This window comes from Haliotis rubra, unplaced genomic scaffold, assembly GCF_003918875.1.
Source record: "Haliotis rubra isolate DU_JTF1 unplaced genomic scaffold, ASM391887v1 Scf11, whole genome shotgun sequence".
Lineage (NCBI taxonomy): Eukaryota > Metazoa > Mollusca > Gastropoda > Lepetellida > Haliotidae > Haliotis > Haliotis rubra.
Window position 1 is genome coordinate 4,313,742 of NW_025765003.1, and position 15,461 is coordinate 4,329,202.

Sequence of the window (15,461 nt, forward strand, 5' to 3'; positions counted from 1 at the left end):
GCAGATATCGTGTTACGATGGCATTGGAAATGTGCTGCCACCTGTTGTTGGCTCATTCCTGCTCGAACCATTCCAATGGCTTCATGACGTTAAGCAGATGTTAATCTTGGCATGATGTGCATCTGACTTCTCATGTGGATTTGTGAACGTTTAAATGACCAAAGATTAAGCTTTCGACAGTGACAGCAATTTCAGAGTTTCAAATGTTGTGTGCAGCTGTACGGGTTGCACGTGAAGAGTCCCTTTATCAAATTTTAACTTTTACTGTGGCGAAGATGAACTGTGCTATGCTGGATCCTACAAGTATTCTCGGAATGTGGTTCGAGGTACATTTAGATATGAAACACAGTATTTTGGAAATATCTAAAAGTGCTAATAGAGCTGTCTCATCTGTGCTCATATCCAAATACCAACAATGCTTACGACCAATTATACACCAAATTATACGAATCAACGGCCAAACCTATTCTCATGTATGGAGCACCTATTTGGGGACTTTCATCACAACGCTTTATTTAAATACAAAACAGATCATGTCGTTTTTTCCTGGGAGTTCAGCGGAATACTTCAAATATTGCCGTGCAATGCGAAATGGGGTGGAAATCATGCTTAACAAAGCAAAGGATATCTGCAGTACGTGCTTATGTTAGACTTAGTAGAGCTGGGGACTCAAGACTACCAAAGCAACTATTTGATTGGTCTAAACGTCGAAATAAGTCATTTGCTTGTTCAGTTGAAAAGATGTGTACACGAACTAATATGTCTAATTTACTATATGCTTCAGGATCAGTTAGTGACGTGATGTATGCTATAAAGATGTGGCTCCCTACCTCTACATATTGAAACTGGACGTTTTTGTAAACCCCCTACTCCTACCCACCTGAGAACCTGTCCGTTTTGTGGAAAGATCGAAAATGAAATACATTTCTTTTGTGAATGTGACTTTTACTATGATCTTACATATGACTTATTTACCCTCTATCTCAGTTTGTATAGTGTACCCATGAATGATGTATATAATTTATTCATTAATGTAATGAGTCTTCAGAACTTTGAATTTATTAAATTGTTAGCTAATACTATATCCCAAATGTTTCATAGGCAAAGCTTACACACAGTTAGGTAATTTATAACCATTTTTTACAATATTTTTATGTTTTAATGTATGTGTATATATGTGTAATATATGTGTGTATGTATGTATATATGTGTGTATGTATGCATATGCATATAAAACACACACACACACACACACATATGTATATTTTATATTTCATAACAGCAATAATTATCTATTTTGAAAATGTACTTTTACGATAAATTTAGATTTATAGTTCAGTGTCTCGTAAGATGTCAGTTTCTCTTTATCCATGAATGTTTTTCATATATGTATATTTCTTATGCAACTGACTTGTGGCACTTAAATAAAATATTTCTGTCTGTCTGTCTGTCTGTCTGTCTGTCTATAATATATGTCACTTTTACTGTTTCAGTTTGTCCATATTCTTAGACATGGAGACATATTGGATTTGGTAAGTACTGTGTTCACTTAATGATATCACGTACTCAGAAAAAATAACTGCTATTGTTGACTGTCTTCAAAGTATTTACTTCAATTGATGTTGAAGCTGGAAGTACATGAATATTATAGAAATATATAAATATGGTGGTCCTTTTTTTCTTTCCTCGTTTATATGTATGTGAATGAACTCGTGGACATTGCCGTATTGAAAAGTATTTCAGTTACATAACTACATACTGAAAATTTCAAGTCAAAACATTGATTATAATCCGTTTGTCTTCATTGCTCACTGACACAAAATCTAATAAATGCAACAAAATCAAACTTTCACAGTCACGTGAAATCGACAAACCAACTCTGATGATCTGTCTCATAATTTTGGACACCCGAATAAAACAGTTGTTTAACAAACGATCATTATTTTGTTGTCACTTTTCGCTATTTCTTACGAGGGAGAACCACTTGCTGGTAGAACAGCCAGGTGTGCGAGTTGTACGTATGAAATTTCACTGCACAAGCTTGTTGATTACTTGTCTATTTCAACACTACGCTCCTTCTAATCCTTGCAAACACGTCGTGCAGCGTGCTCTGTCGTACAGCGTGCTCTGACAAACGTAAAGTCGTGGAAATCTCAAAACGAGTCTCGGCCGCTAGAAACGTTTGGCGGTCTGGTACGGACTTGATATTATATCAATCACATTGTACGTTAAAAAAACACACCGAATAAGCGCAAAGAACACTTAACAGGTGTAACCAGTACGCCAGATGAATTGTGAATCATTTTACGACCTCATCAAACAGAGGCAGTCTGTGACGTCTTAGTTACGGTCATGCTGCCTAAACCTCATCACAAAATATTGAAATAGGATTTTATTAAAGTTTAAAATTAAAAAAAATCATTTGTAAATACCATTTCCTCATTAAACAAGAAATTCGAATTTAGTGTAACCATAGTTGTTTGTATAGTGTCTCTTATCATTTCACACGAGAATTTCGGAGGGGCGGTGGGGTAGCCTAGTGGTTAAAGCGTTGGCTCGTCACGCCGAAGGCCCGGGTTCCAATCCCCACATGGGTACAATGTGTGAAGCCCATTTCTGGTGTTCCTCGCCGTGATGTTGATGGAATGTTGCTAAAAGCGGCGTAAAACCAAACTCTGTCAGTCGGATCGGCTGAAGAGTAGGTCATTGTCTGAATTGGTTAATGAGACTCATGTTTCGGTTTGATTTTTACACAATATTCCAAACTTTATCAAAACCTCAGAAGGCTGAAAACTAAGGGCCCCTAACATAACTATGATTCCAGAATCAAAGATATCACCTTCGAATAACCATCATCATCATCATCGTCGTCGTCTTCGTTCTTGTTGTTGGTGACCGTTTCTTACGACTGTTCCAATATAATTGTAATGATCATAGTGGTGAAAGTCATCTTCTGGACAATTGTTAAGGTTGGCACCGGCATGAAAGTGCATAATGGCACAGGTACATGTGACGAATGCGAGTAAAAAATATCGTCAATATTGAACCCAAGTTCAAACGAGCCGTAGGTGATTGAACATCAAGGGCTGAGCTCCTTATGACGTCACCTAACAACGGGCCCGTCGTCAATTAATTTGGGGACATTATCAAGTTACAGTGGCCCGCTCATTTCTGGTAACATGCGGGCGTTTTAATGGTAATTCTATCCAATTTAGCTATATTATTATGTTTTACAGATTAAGATGAAAATGCAGCAGAGAGGGTTCGGGTGATCCCGGCACAGTCAGGCTGGTAAGGCTCATAATCAGCTCAGGGCCTTTGCCCCCTCTACACGCAGCCCAGACAGCGAATGGGACTTCTCCCTGGAAACGCTGCCTAGTCGAACCCACCAAAACTTACCGGAGAATATGTAGAGTCCCCAACACTGCAGCCTTCTGCATTACCCAGAGTGTCAGAAGGGCTGTGCTCCCGGTGCAGAACCCGGGCACTCTCCTGATCTCTTGGCGCAGATCAAGGGCACCGAGAACAATGAGGAGCCTGACGACACTGTACTGGGATGCAAGCGAGACATTTCAAAGGCGAGGACCGCATATTTAGCATGCTTTTCCTGGATCTACAGCAATCACATTGCTGTCAAAAGGGACAGAAAATCAATGATATAAATAAATTCATTAGCTTTATCAAAAAGGCGGACAAGTTTGTTGGCTGGAATTGTTGTTGTTTGTTTGTTGCTTGTTGTTGTTGTTGTTGTTGTTGTTGCTGACCATCACTTACAAATGTTCCAGGATTCTTATGGGAATCGTAGTGTTGAAACTCTTATTCTGGACGATATTTTGTTGGAATCGGAGATCAGGAGCTGCGGATCTCAATGTAAGTATCGGCCTAATATTAATTAAACTTTGACGCAATATTGCTGAAATATAGACGAAGTGATTTAAATTTTATCTCACACAAATTAAACTTAGGGGTAAATTGTCATTTCAAAACGCCGCGATTCTCTATGGAAAGTTGCGTTGCTTAGATGTGCAGATCACGGGTTCGCATTACTGTTGGCCCCAGTTGTGTTCCTATGTGTGTCAACACTATACATGCGTATGTAAATACCAAAGATAAACGCCATGAAACATCAGCCCAGATGATAAAGCAATACATGAGAGGAACAGTGAAATATGAACTGTCCAAGCAACATTTCGGTATTTTCTCGAGTTTACGTATAAAAGAGCTTCAAAACAGTCAACAAAAACGCTCGTAAAATGTATTTGCCCAGGAAGTAATCGGCGAACATGGTACCTTCTTTGAGTAGATGGTTAGACTGGGTCCCTTACTCGTGATCAGGTGGTTGAGGGTTCCATTCTCCAAACCCGTGAAGGTCCGGGTTAGAATGAACCTTCAGTAACCCATGCTTGTCGTAAGAGGCGATTAACGGGATCGGGTGGTCAGGCTCGCTGGCTTGGTTGACACATGTCATCGGTTCTCATTTGCGCAGATCGATGCTCATGCTGTTGATCACTGGATTGTCTGGTCCAGACTCGATTATTTACAGACCGAAGCCATATAGCTGGAATATTGCTGAGTGCGGCGTAAAAATAAACTCACTCACTCACTCCATTCTCCAGTCCAGACCTTATGAAAAAGGTGGCTTCAATTTTTTAGACATTGGAAGTTTGAAACACCCAGTCCAAACCTCTTCTGCTTAAGAAGTACGCTTTTCTCTACCCCCCATGTATAGTGTAATAAATTACACTTTTGCCCAGAACAAATATCGTATAGCATGGGGACACGTGCTGGTAAAACTGTATGTTTTCAGACGATAAAGTACACTGTTTGCATTACGTCACACTGTATTGACGTCATACTCCATTCTAGTCTGCCAGCTCGTAATCCAACATACCCTTTGTAATGTCATTTGTCATTGCCTTGGACAGTCTCCTATAGTAACACTAACGGCGTAGCACCCAGTTCCACGTCAACAGAACAGCACGTCAGTAAGCCCTGAACAGTGAAAGAAAGTTGAGACGATGACCGCAGGGGCCCGTTTCACAACAGCCATCTTAGCGGTACGACTGTCGTACCTCCTATACTGTAACAGACTTACGACAGATGAAGCCCTACGGTCGTTCTGTGAAACGGGGCCGTGCATCACAATTCTGTCGCGGAATTCTTTTTCCAGAATGACCTATGTGCTAACTATGATTTGGTTTCTATGAATCGTTTGTTCTGTCAGCCAGCGGTTTTCTGACCGTCCTTGTGCGGGAATTCTGGGTTGACAATAGATATATAGTCAGATCCTACGATTGTTTTGAAAATGTGGTTGTCCTGCTCTTCAGTACTGCAAAAGTGGGCTGGAATTTTGATACTGTGTTCCTGTTTCCATAGCTATAACCAGACAATTCCCCAGTCTATGATAAAAGCGACGAGGATGGCATGACATTGTTTTGGTCCAATCCAGGCAGTGCAATATTTCTCGCTGGTGATCTTAATACCAGAACAAAGGACTTTTAGACTACATCCCTAAGGATATATTGACTTTATTGATAATGGTATAAAACTTGTGAATGATTATCCATCTGATGATTTCTGTATACCAAGGCAAAGTAAAGATAATGCTGTTTATAATCATTACTGTAGGAGACAATACAATACAGTGTGACGTTATACAATATGACGTCAATACAGTGTGACGTAATGTAACATGTGTAATTTATCATCTGATAAAGTACTTTAGGCGCCTTTGATCTTTTGGCAAAGCATCTTAGAAAGAAGTGTTTGAGAGGTATTCTAGAAGTTGTAAGTAATCGAAATGACAAATCTTTATGGATGATCAACTTCTTCAACATCGCTATTGCACAATAAAGAAGTTGATCAGACGTTCCATCTTATAAAGAATGATCATTGCGATGAAATGTTTTTTTCTTTGCATTTCATGATTCCAGGTTTCGATTCCCTATATGAAGTACAATATTTTATGCCCATGTCCGGTATTCCGCATGGGTAGAATGTTGATATATTAGCGTCAGGCTCACTCACTCACTCACTCTTACAGGACCGCGTGGTGATTGTAGAACACGAGTACCCGCCGGACTGGTCTGGACCACAAATGACACGTCAGTATGACCAGCGTCACCCATCCGCGTATGAACAGACCTGCAAGCCAGGCCCGGGGCTCAGCCAACCCATAACAGCACTGCCAATTTAGTCCACGAGGCGCCATCTTCAAACCATGACATACATCATATATAATCTGGAGGCATAGATTGGGATCATAGCCTTTTTATTTTACCACAAACTATACTGAATCATAGTCATGTGTCCACCCTAATTCTCGTAAAGAATTTGTATTAAACCAGTAGATATTCTAGCTGCTTCGTGTTGTATTTGTGCAACCTGATAGGAATCCAAATCTGCAGTTATCACTTACTTCAGATGCATATTCTAAGACAACCTCTGTGTCGGCCAGCAGTGCAGCGCTAGCACAGCATACAGAAAGAACCAGGCTGATTTTAAGATTATTATTAATGGCATTCATTATGAAAAACCCTTTGTTTTGGAGCTTATTCAAATACAATAATTGTAAATTGGATACTACATTTTTGCTTTTGTTTATCAGAGTTGTGGAAGTAATTCCGTCTTGTTACACAAAATTCTATCCTGCCTTTAGGTTTCTCTTCAGGCCTACAAGTTCCTGTGCCATCTGACTGGGATCTGCATCACGTCATCATGTGATACCATACCATCATGTAACTGGCCGCTTGTCACGCTGTAATTCCTTGGTTAAAGTTATTTATAGTTCAGTCTTATACTATTATTGACGATTTACTATCAGTATTTTTATGCTGGTTGCTGTTACGAAAACCCTGACTTTGGAGACCGAAATTCATGGAACGTTAACATTAATTTATATTTTTGGTCATTTAAAAACATAATTGGAGATAACTAGTCCCCTGGTTTACACACAAGAAAGAAATGTTGGTTCCTTTCAAATAGAAACATGCAGCGCCTTGCAATTCCTATATATACCTATATTGTATCTTACAATTGAATCGTCATGTCTCAGTAACTGTTACCACAGTGTCCAATAGTAGTAACACTGTCAAGCTGCTTTGCATATAACTTCCTGCATTTGTGTATTGTTTGTGTCATGTCGTCCATCAGCTTCTTTACCGTAATAGACATTTATAGCAAGCCTGTCCATATTTTAAAGGGCAGTCTTATAAAAGTAATATTCCGAGATCATGTAAATCACGTAATCCATATTTCGTCTTAATTGTTAAGATTTAGACTTAAGATCAACTTTTGCCTTAATCTGCAGTGCTCCTATGCCCCTGTACCGGAGATTTCTCCCTACCTCAAGACAAAGCTTTCTATGAAAAGAGGTTGAGATGTAGTTGAACGACATTAACTTTTGTGCTGTTTACTTCTATTTTGATACGTGTTTTGTTACAAGCTTTCAAGTAAAGACATATTTTTAAGTACCATTGACCTTGTGTTGTTGTATAGATAATTTTGATTGTTGATGGTCAAAGTCAAAAAATGTTTATTGTATTTCAGGCCCCTGGCCCATATTCATTGGAGTTGCATGCATTATACAATCATATACAGCTTGAATATGTTACAGTCAGATTGTGAAATTTCAGTCATTTCGTCCCTACTGCTCGTTCTCTTTCTTCCTGGGTTAACCTTGGCATTTTCTCTGTGTGATATTGCAGTGTTGGACAGGCCATTTATACTGATTTTTCGCACGATCTTTCCCATGTATCCGACTAAGACAATGTGTTTCGTGGTTCTGAGAGTCGGGGCCACAAAATGCATCTTGGCGATTTGTTTCGTGCATCACGAACATTGGCAATCGTTATCAAGCACATTTACATCAAATTTGATGGAAACGTCCAAACCTATTTATATAGCCAATAGCGAAATGGCTGATCGTCTTAGTCATTTCACGAAATGACTGATTTTTTTTGTCATTTCACGAAATGACTGATTTCACAATCTTACTATAACAAATACACAGATAACTGTAACAGAGTATAACGTTTAGACATTGCATTGCATTGTGATAGTTTTAGCTGATACAGTTGTCATTAGTAGACAGGAATTGTTTAATGCTACAGTGGGTGACTTGGAGAGGTTACATTCAGGAATATATTGTTTACGTAAAATGTAAGATGGACAGACAAATAAGAAATGAATTTCGTTTTCAATAGATAATTTATACAATGGGCAAATTCTTTTATATCTGTCGATGGACACACGTCTTCCTTCATTAATCATAACGTTTGATAGGCCTAATCTAAATCGTATTTATGAGTTTCTTAACTCTTTGGATGTTAAGTGTGATGGGTACTCTTCAGGTTGGAGTAAGGTTTAAACATTCTATAGGAATCAATCATATCGTGAGCTATTATCTAACACTGAATGCCAATCTTGATTAAATATATTGATAGCTGTTTCTCGGAATTAATACACACAAAAATCCACATTGCCAACCACACAAAACAATAACCATGGGAAAATAGATTTCTTACATGAGATGTCCATGTTACTTTACCCAAATCATCCAGATGAACAATCAGATTGAAAGTCTTTTTTTTTGTAGTCCATTTTTATACATACATGTAAATTTTCAACATTTATGCATCTAATATTAGAATTGATATACAAGGGATATCTCCCTTGTATTCGCCATGTTGGTGTTGACTGTCCCACACCAAAAACTTTTACACGCCATTAGATGTACTTATTCGATACTTTCAAAACGCTGGAATTCCCATATCTCGGATCCGTAGAGTAAGATAGGCATTTGTGAATCAAATAGCTTAAAATATTTTGGGCGTGAACACGCTTAAGTTATGCATATAGTTGACAATATAAAATTATTAATGCTTTGTTTGCTCCTAAGGCAAGTTAAGCAACCGATTTTGTTTCAAATTAATGGTTGTATTAAAAATAAAACCAAGATATGTGTATTGATTTCTTACAGTTACAGGTTGATTATTGAAACTCCATCTTCCTCTTGCCGCAACTGGGCCACCTTTTCTGAAAATGACTATATGTGTTTAATCTTGGTTCCATGTCTTTGTGTAACGTTCTAAAATACTGAATTGTGTCTGAAGCCCAACAACTGATTCTGACAAAAGAATAACATCATAGGCAAATGAAAGTATTAACATTTCTATTAGATCTGAAAACATCTGGACACCATATTTTCCGTTTGCCATAATTTCGTAATATAATTCATTGATAAGAAGGAAAAGAGGATGGGGATGAGAATGCAACCTTGTCTCAGGCCACAGGCAAACTGTAGCGCAAATAGGGTTGCGCAACAAAGAGAAAATGACCAGTCTTCCTATATGCGAGCGAAGTGAGCATAGGTTGGCAACGTTCTTCCCTCGCTTCCGTTTGAAAAGAAAATTTTAATATCAAAATATAATATCGCCACCATCAAAGGAAGACACCCATTTCTTGTGCTCATAAATAATAATTACTCACGTAAAATATATTCAACACTCTAAGCGCCACTCGTGGTATGTCAAATCAAGTCAAGTCAAGTCAAGTCCAAACTGATTCACCGGACTAAGACCGAGACAACACAAATTCCAACCATCTATGGGGATGAAGCATGATTTGCAGTGAAATGATTTGTCATATATCAAAAGAATTAACATGAGAGTACAAATTCCATAACAATGAAATATACTCTATCCAAAACGAAACGCATAAGTGATCTTGATATATACTGAAAGGCAAAAGAAACATCGTAATATTGGAAACATTTAATACACCGGAAGTCAAGTTTGACTAGCCATAGCTGCTGTGTTTAGAAAACACGATTGCCATTCAAACCGGCAATTTATGCCTGAATGCATGCATGATGCACGTGCGTATATATTTCAATGATGTGTTTGTGCGAACTCTTCCCTTTACACAAACAAAAACATTTCAAATCTCAATCTCAAACAATACCTTTTTGGGGCAATACAGGCTATACGACCACGATTCCTCAAACTTGACTTCCGGTGTATTTTTTTAAAAAAGGTTCAAATACTCCATTGATAATTAAATGTCCTTTCCAAAATTACGACGTTTCTTTTGCCTTTCGGTATATAAAATTTCAAATATTTTTCAAAATTAGTGTTTGTTATAATGTCGCCATTATAATGCTGGTTTGTTTACATGGAACAAAATGCACAGCGCAAAAACGTATTTTAGGAAACTTTAATGCAGATCGATGCACATGCTGTTGATCACTGGATTGTCTGGTCCAGACTCGATTATTTACAGACCGCCGCCATAGAGCTGGAATATTGCTGAGTGCGGCGTAAAACTCAACTCACTCACTCACTCATTCACTCACTGCAAGTGCAGTGATTGGTTTGAGGAGAGTGTCAGTGAAAACCATTCGTAGTTGTTTACGATAAGCTGAACTTCGGGTCAGAAGACTTTATTTTGGCCCTGTTCTGCGACGACTACGTCGATGGGCCCAGTGGTGCAGTAACTACAAAACTGGAGACATGTATGGTTCAGTGACGAATCACACTTTCGGCTTCAGTGCCGTGACGGAAGAGCATGTGTCTATCAACGTCGAAATGAATTAATTGTGTCGCCCAGATTGATCGATATGGTAGTCCGAGAGTCATGATGTGGGGAGCCATATCCTACACGCAGAAATCTACCTTTGTGTGCCTTCAGGGCAATTAAACTGCTGTTCGGTACAGAGACGAAATCTTATGGATCTTATGGTTCCGATAGTTCCGATCACTAATTGCCAGATAATGTCAGGCCTCACACAGCACATGCCATTATTCAGTATCTTCAGAATGAGATCATTACTATGCTTCCTTGGCCTTCCAAATTACACGCCCTCAATCCTATCGAGCATTTGTGGGATGACCTCGGTCGACGCGTACGTGAAATTCAACTGGCGTCCCAGATGTTAGATGAACTGTCTCAGGCACTGCAAGAGGATTGGGCCAGAATTCCACAAGGTCGAATTCAAAGACTTATTCAGTTTATGCCGTCGGTGCCGGATCTTGAGCTCCCTCAGTCGGTTCCGCACAGTCCTGGAACTGGACACAAGCCAGGAATGGTCCGAGCAGTTTTCAGGGCTCGCGGTAACCACAACAGATACTAAAGACAACGCCAAACTCGGAACGCACGCCTTCTCTTATTGAACATTTTATAAGCTATACATGCTATTTGATCATTTATATTGTGAAATTTGGGTACAACAGAACCAGAATAATATGTGCTGTCAATTTAATGTCCATAGATAAAATTCTGGAAAATACACATATGCGGTTTTTTCAGGGAGAGTATATATACTACTGGAATAAAGTAACTGTGCATTATTGGATGATGTGCCAATTTTAAGGCGAAAAGATAATAACATGATTTGTGGAGTTTAACTGTTTACGGGATAATATCAAAATCTGTATAATTTGACACTAGGCATCGTGACACGCCCTTGAAGAGATGTAGTGTCAAAAGTCAGTTCACAAATACAGCATGTGTCCACCATTGGCGTTGATGCAGGCTTGACAACGACGACGCATAGACGACACTAAGCGATTGAAGAAAGCTTGGGGAATGTTGTTCCATGTCTGAACCAACGCTTGTCCCAATTCAGCTTACGTCAATGGCTGATTCTGGGCTTGACGTAAACGTCGCTCCATTTCATCCCAAGCGTGCTCGATAAGGGACAGGTCCCAAGAAACAGCTGGCCAGAGGAGTACCGGAATGTTCTGCTGTCTCAGGAAATTTGTCACAACACAAGCGACATGCGGATGGGCATTGTCTTGCGTGAATCATCCTCCCATATCAAGCGTGAGGTTGTTTTTGTCCTTAAATGAACGGCTGCACACGAGCCCCTATGATCTCATTCCTGTATCGCAGATCTGCCAGCTTGCCATTGACAATGACAAGTTGTGTACGACCATGGGATGGGATGGCTGCACATACCATAACGCTACTGCACCAAACTGTCGACGTTGAACAACACCGCATCAGCGTACCGTTCACCTCGCCGCCTGTACACCATTGCCCTGCCATCTGAGCTGTCCAGATGAAATCTTGACTCGTCAGTGATCAAAACACCATCCCAATCTTGTCTACTTACCGTAGATGCTGTCTGCACCAAGTAAGACGTGCCTGTCGGTGACGTTGGAGCAAAAATGGACGTATTGCAGGCCGTCGTGGCCGGATGATGTGCTCCCTCAGTCGGTTCCGTACAGTCCCAGAACTGATTGGACGTAAGCCAGGAATGGTCCGAGCAGTCAAACTGGCAGTCTGGAATCGATTCCTCAGATGGGTGAGTAGAGTGTGGTTGTTTTGCTGACGTGACGTCTCGCGTGGACGACCGGTCGGACGCAAATCTCTCCTGTTCCCATTATGTCTCCTTCATCATCCCATAGCAACTTGCTAAATCATCATCCTACATCACCCTCCCATAGCAACCTCCTACATCACCCTCCCATAGCAACCTCCTACATCACCCTCCCATAGCAACCTCCTACATCACCCTCCCATAGCAACCTCCTACATCACCTCCCATAGCCCTCCCTCCTACATCACCCTCCCCCAACACCCCATAGCAACCTCCTACATCCTAGCATCTCCCTACATCACCCTCCCCTCCTCATCACATCACCCAGCAACCTCCTACATCACCCTCCTTCTCGCCCTCCCATAGTTACCTCCTACATCACCCTCCCATAGCAATCTCCTACATCACCCTCCCATAGCAACATCCTACAACACCCTCCCATAGCAACCTCCTACATCACTCCTCCCATAGCAACCTCCTACATCACTCTCCCATAGCACCTCCTACATCACCCTCCCATAGCAACCTCCTACATCGCTCCCTCCCATAGTTCCCATACCAACCTCCTACCTCCTACATCACCCATCACCCTCCCATAGCAATCTCCTACATCACCCTCCCATAGCAACCTCCTACATCACCTCCCCATAGCAACCTCCTACATCATCCTCCCATAGCAACCTCCTACATCACTCTCCCATAGCAACCTCCTACATCACCCTCCCATAGCAACCTCCTACATCACCCTCCCATAGCAACCTCCTACATCAGCCTCCCATAGCAACCTCCTACATCACCCTCCCATAGCAACCTCCTACATCACCCTCCCATAGCAACCTCCTACATCACCCTCCCATAGAAACCTCCTACATCACCCTCCCATAGCAACCTCCTACATCACCCTCCCATAGCAACCTCCTACATCACCTCATCATACCACCCTCCTCCATCAGCCTCCTCCCATACCAACCTCCTACATCTCCTCCTCCATACCAACTCCTCCTACATCACCTCCCATAGCAAAACCTCCTACATCACCCTCCCATACCAACCTCCTACATCACCCTCCCATACCAACCTCCTACATCAGCCTCCCATAGCAACCTCCTACATCACCCTCCCATAGCAACCTCCTACATCACCCTCCCATAGCAAACCTCCTACATCCAGCCTCCCATCATCAGCCTCCTAGCAACCCTACATCACCCTCCCATAGCAACCTCCTACATCACCCTCCCATAGCAACCTCCTACATCACCCTCCCATACCAACCTCCTACATCACCCTCCCATACAAACCTCCTACATCACCCTCCCATACCAACCTCCTACATCACCCTCCCATACCAATATCACTCCTCCCATAGCAACCCTCTCCTACATCACCCTCCCATAGCAACCTCCTCCTACATCACCCTCCCATAGCAACCTCCTACATCATCACCCTCCACATAGCAACCCTCCTACATCACCCTCCCATACCAACCTCCTCATAACATCAGCCTCCCATAGAAACCTCCCCTACATCAGCCTCCCACTCCCTCCTCCCATAGCAACCTCTCTTACATCACCTCCCTTCCATACCAACCTCCTAAATCAGCCTCCCCCATAGAAACGTCCTACATCAGCCTCCCATAGCAACCTCCTAAATCACCCTCCCATACCAACCTCCTACATCACCCTCCCATAGCACCCTCCTACATCACCCTCCCATAGCAACCTCCTACATCACCCTCCCATAAAAACGTCCTACATCAGACCTCCCATAGCAACCTCCTACATACCATCACCCTCCCATAGCAACCTCCTACATCACCCTCCCATACGCAACCCTCCTACATCACATGATCCTCTCCCATAGAAACCTCCTACATCAACCTCCCATATAGCAACATCCTACCCACATCACTCCCTCCTGGCATCCCTTCTTTCCTACATCAACCTCCACCCTCCCATATCAACCTCCTCACATCACTCCTCCCATCCCTCCCATAGCCACCCTCACTATCACCCTCCATATAGCACCCTCCTACATCACCCTCCCATACCAACCTCCTACATCACCCCTCCATAAAAACGTCGTACTGTCAGCCTCCACGGCAACCTCTCACACCTCCATGGCAACCTCCTACATCACCCTCCATAGGCAACCTCATCGCTCTCCATAGCGACCACGTCACCTCTCGTACCTCCACTCCTGTCTTCCCTCCATGTGTCCGTCCACATCCACCCGTAGGGGCCTCCACCTTCCATCTCCACATCAACCTCGTCGTGGAAACGTCCATCCATGACGTCCTGCGTGTGACCTCCATCCACCCTCCATGCTGACCTCACCGTCCACCCCTGTCCTCCATCGACCTCCATGGCCTCCTCTCTCCATCCGCCTGTCCATGCTGTGTGCATCCTCACCCTGCTGTTTCCACTCCATGCTGCCTCCCTACATCCACCTCCTGTGATCCACCCTCCATGGTTACATCCACCTCCACCACCTCCACCCTCCATGCCTCCCATCCTATACCCTCCTCCCTCCACCTTCTTCCTTAAAGCATCGTACATCCACCCACCATCCCTCCACTTCCACCCTCCACCCTCCCTTATCCATCCACCCTCCATACTCCATATCCATTATCCTCCATCCACCCTCCACCCTCCCTTCCTTTATGAACCTCCATCCACCTCCCTCTTCCTCCTCCACCTGCTCTTCCCTCCATCCACCTCCACTGCCTCCATTCAACCTCCACTGTCTACATCCACCCTCTCCAGCCTCCATCCTCATCCACCTTCCACCATCCACAGCCTCCACCTCCACTTGTCCATCCACCTCCTCCATATGCTTTCATTCCATGTCCATCTTTCTTTTATCCATCCCTCCATGTTTGTCCTACATCAACCTCCATATCATTTGTTACATCAGCCACTCTCATGCCTCCACATGATCATCCACTTGGCCTCCTCCACCTCCACTGCCTCCATCACCTCCATGCCAACCTCCATCAGCCTCCATGTCCATCCAACCTCCATTTTCTACATCCACTGCTGGCCTCATCCACCCTCCGTCCATCAGCCTCCATGGCAACCTCCTGTCCACTCCACTTCCGGCCTCCACTGCCTCCAGCCTCCATGCCTCCTGCATGGCCTCC

At 42.6% G+C, this 15,461-nt stretch overlaps 1 long non-coding RNA gene across 1 annotated transcript; it reads left to right on the forward strand.

Annotated features, from left to right (window-relative positions):
• The first annotated feature begins 1,488 nt into the window (after positions 1–1,488).
• On the forward strand, positions 1,489–7,472 carry LOC124285134. Its single transcript, XR_006900736.1, has 3 exons — positions 1,489–1,532; positions 3,786–3,870; positions 6,044–7,472. It is a non-coding gene; the product is annotated as an uncharacterized LOC124285134 (long non-coding RNA).
• Positions 7,473–15,461: the final 7,989 nt, after the last annotated feature.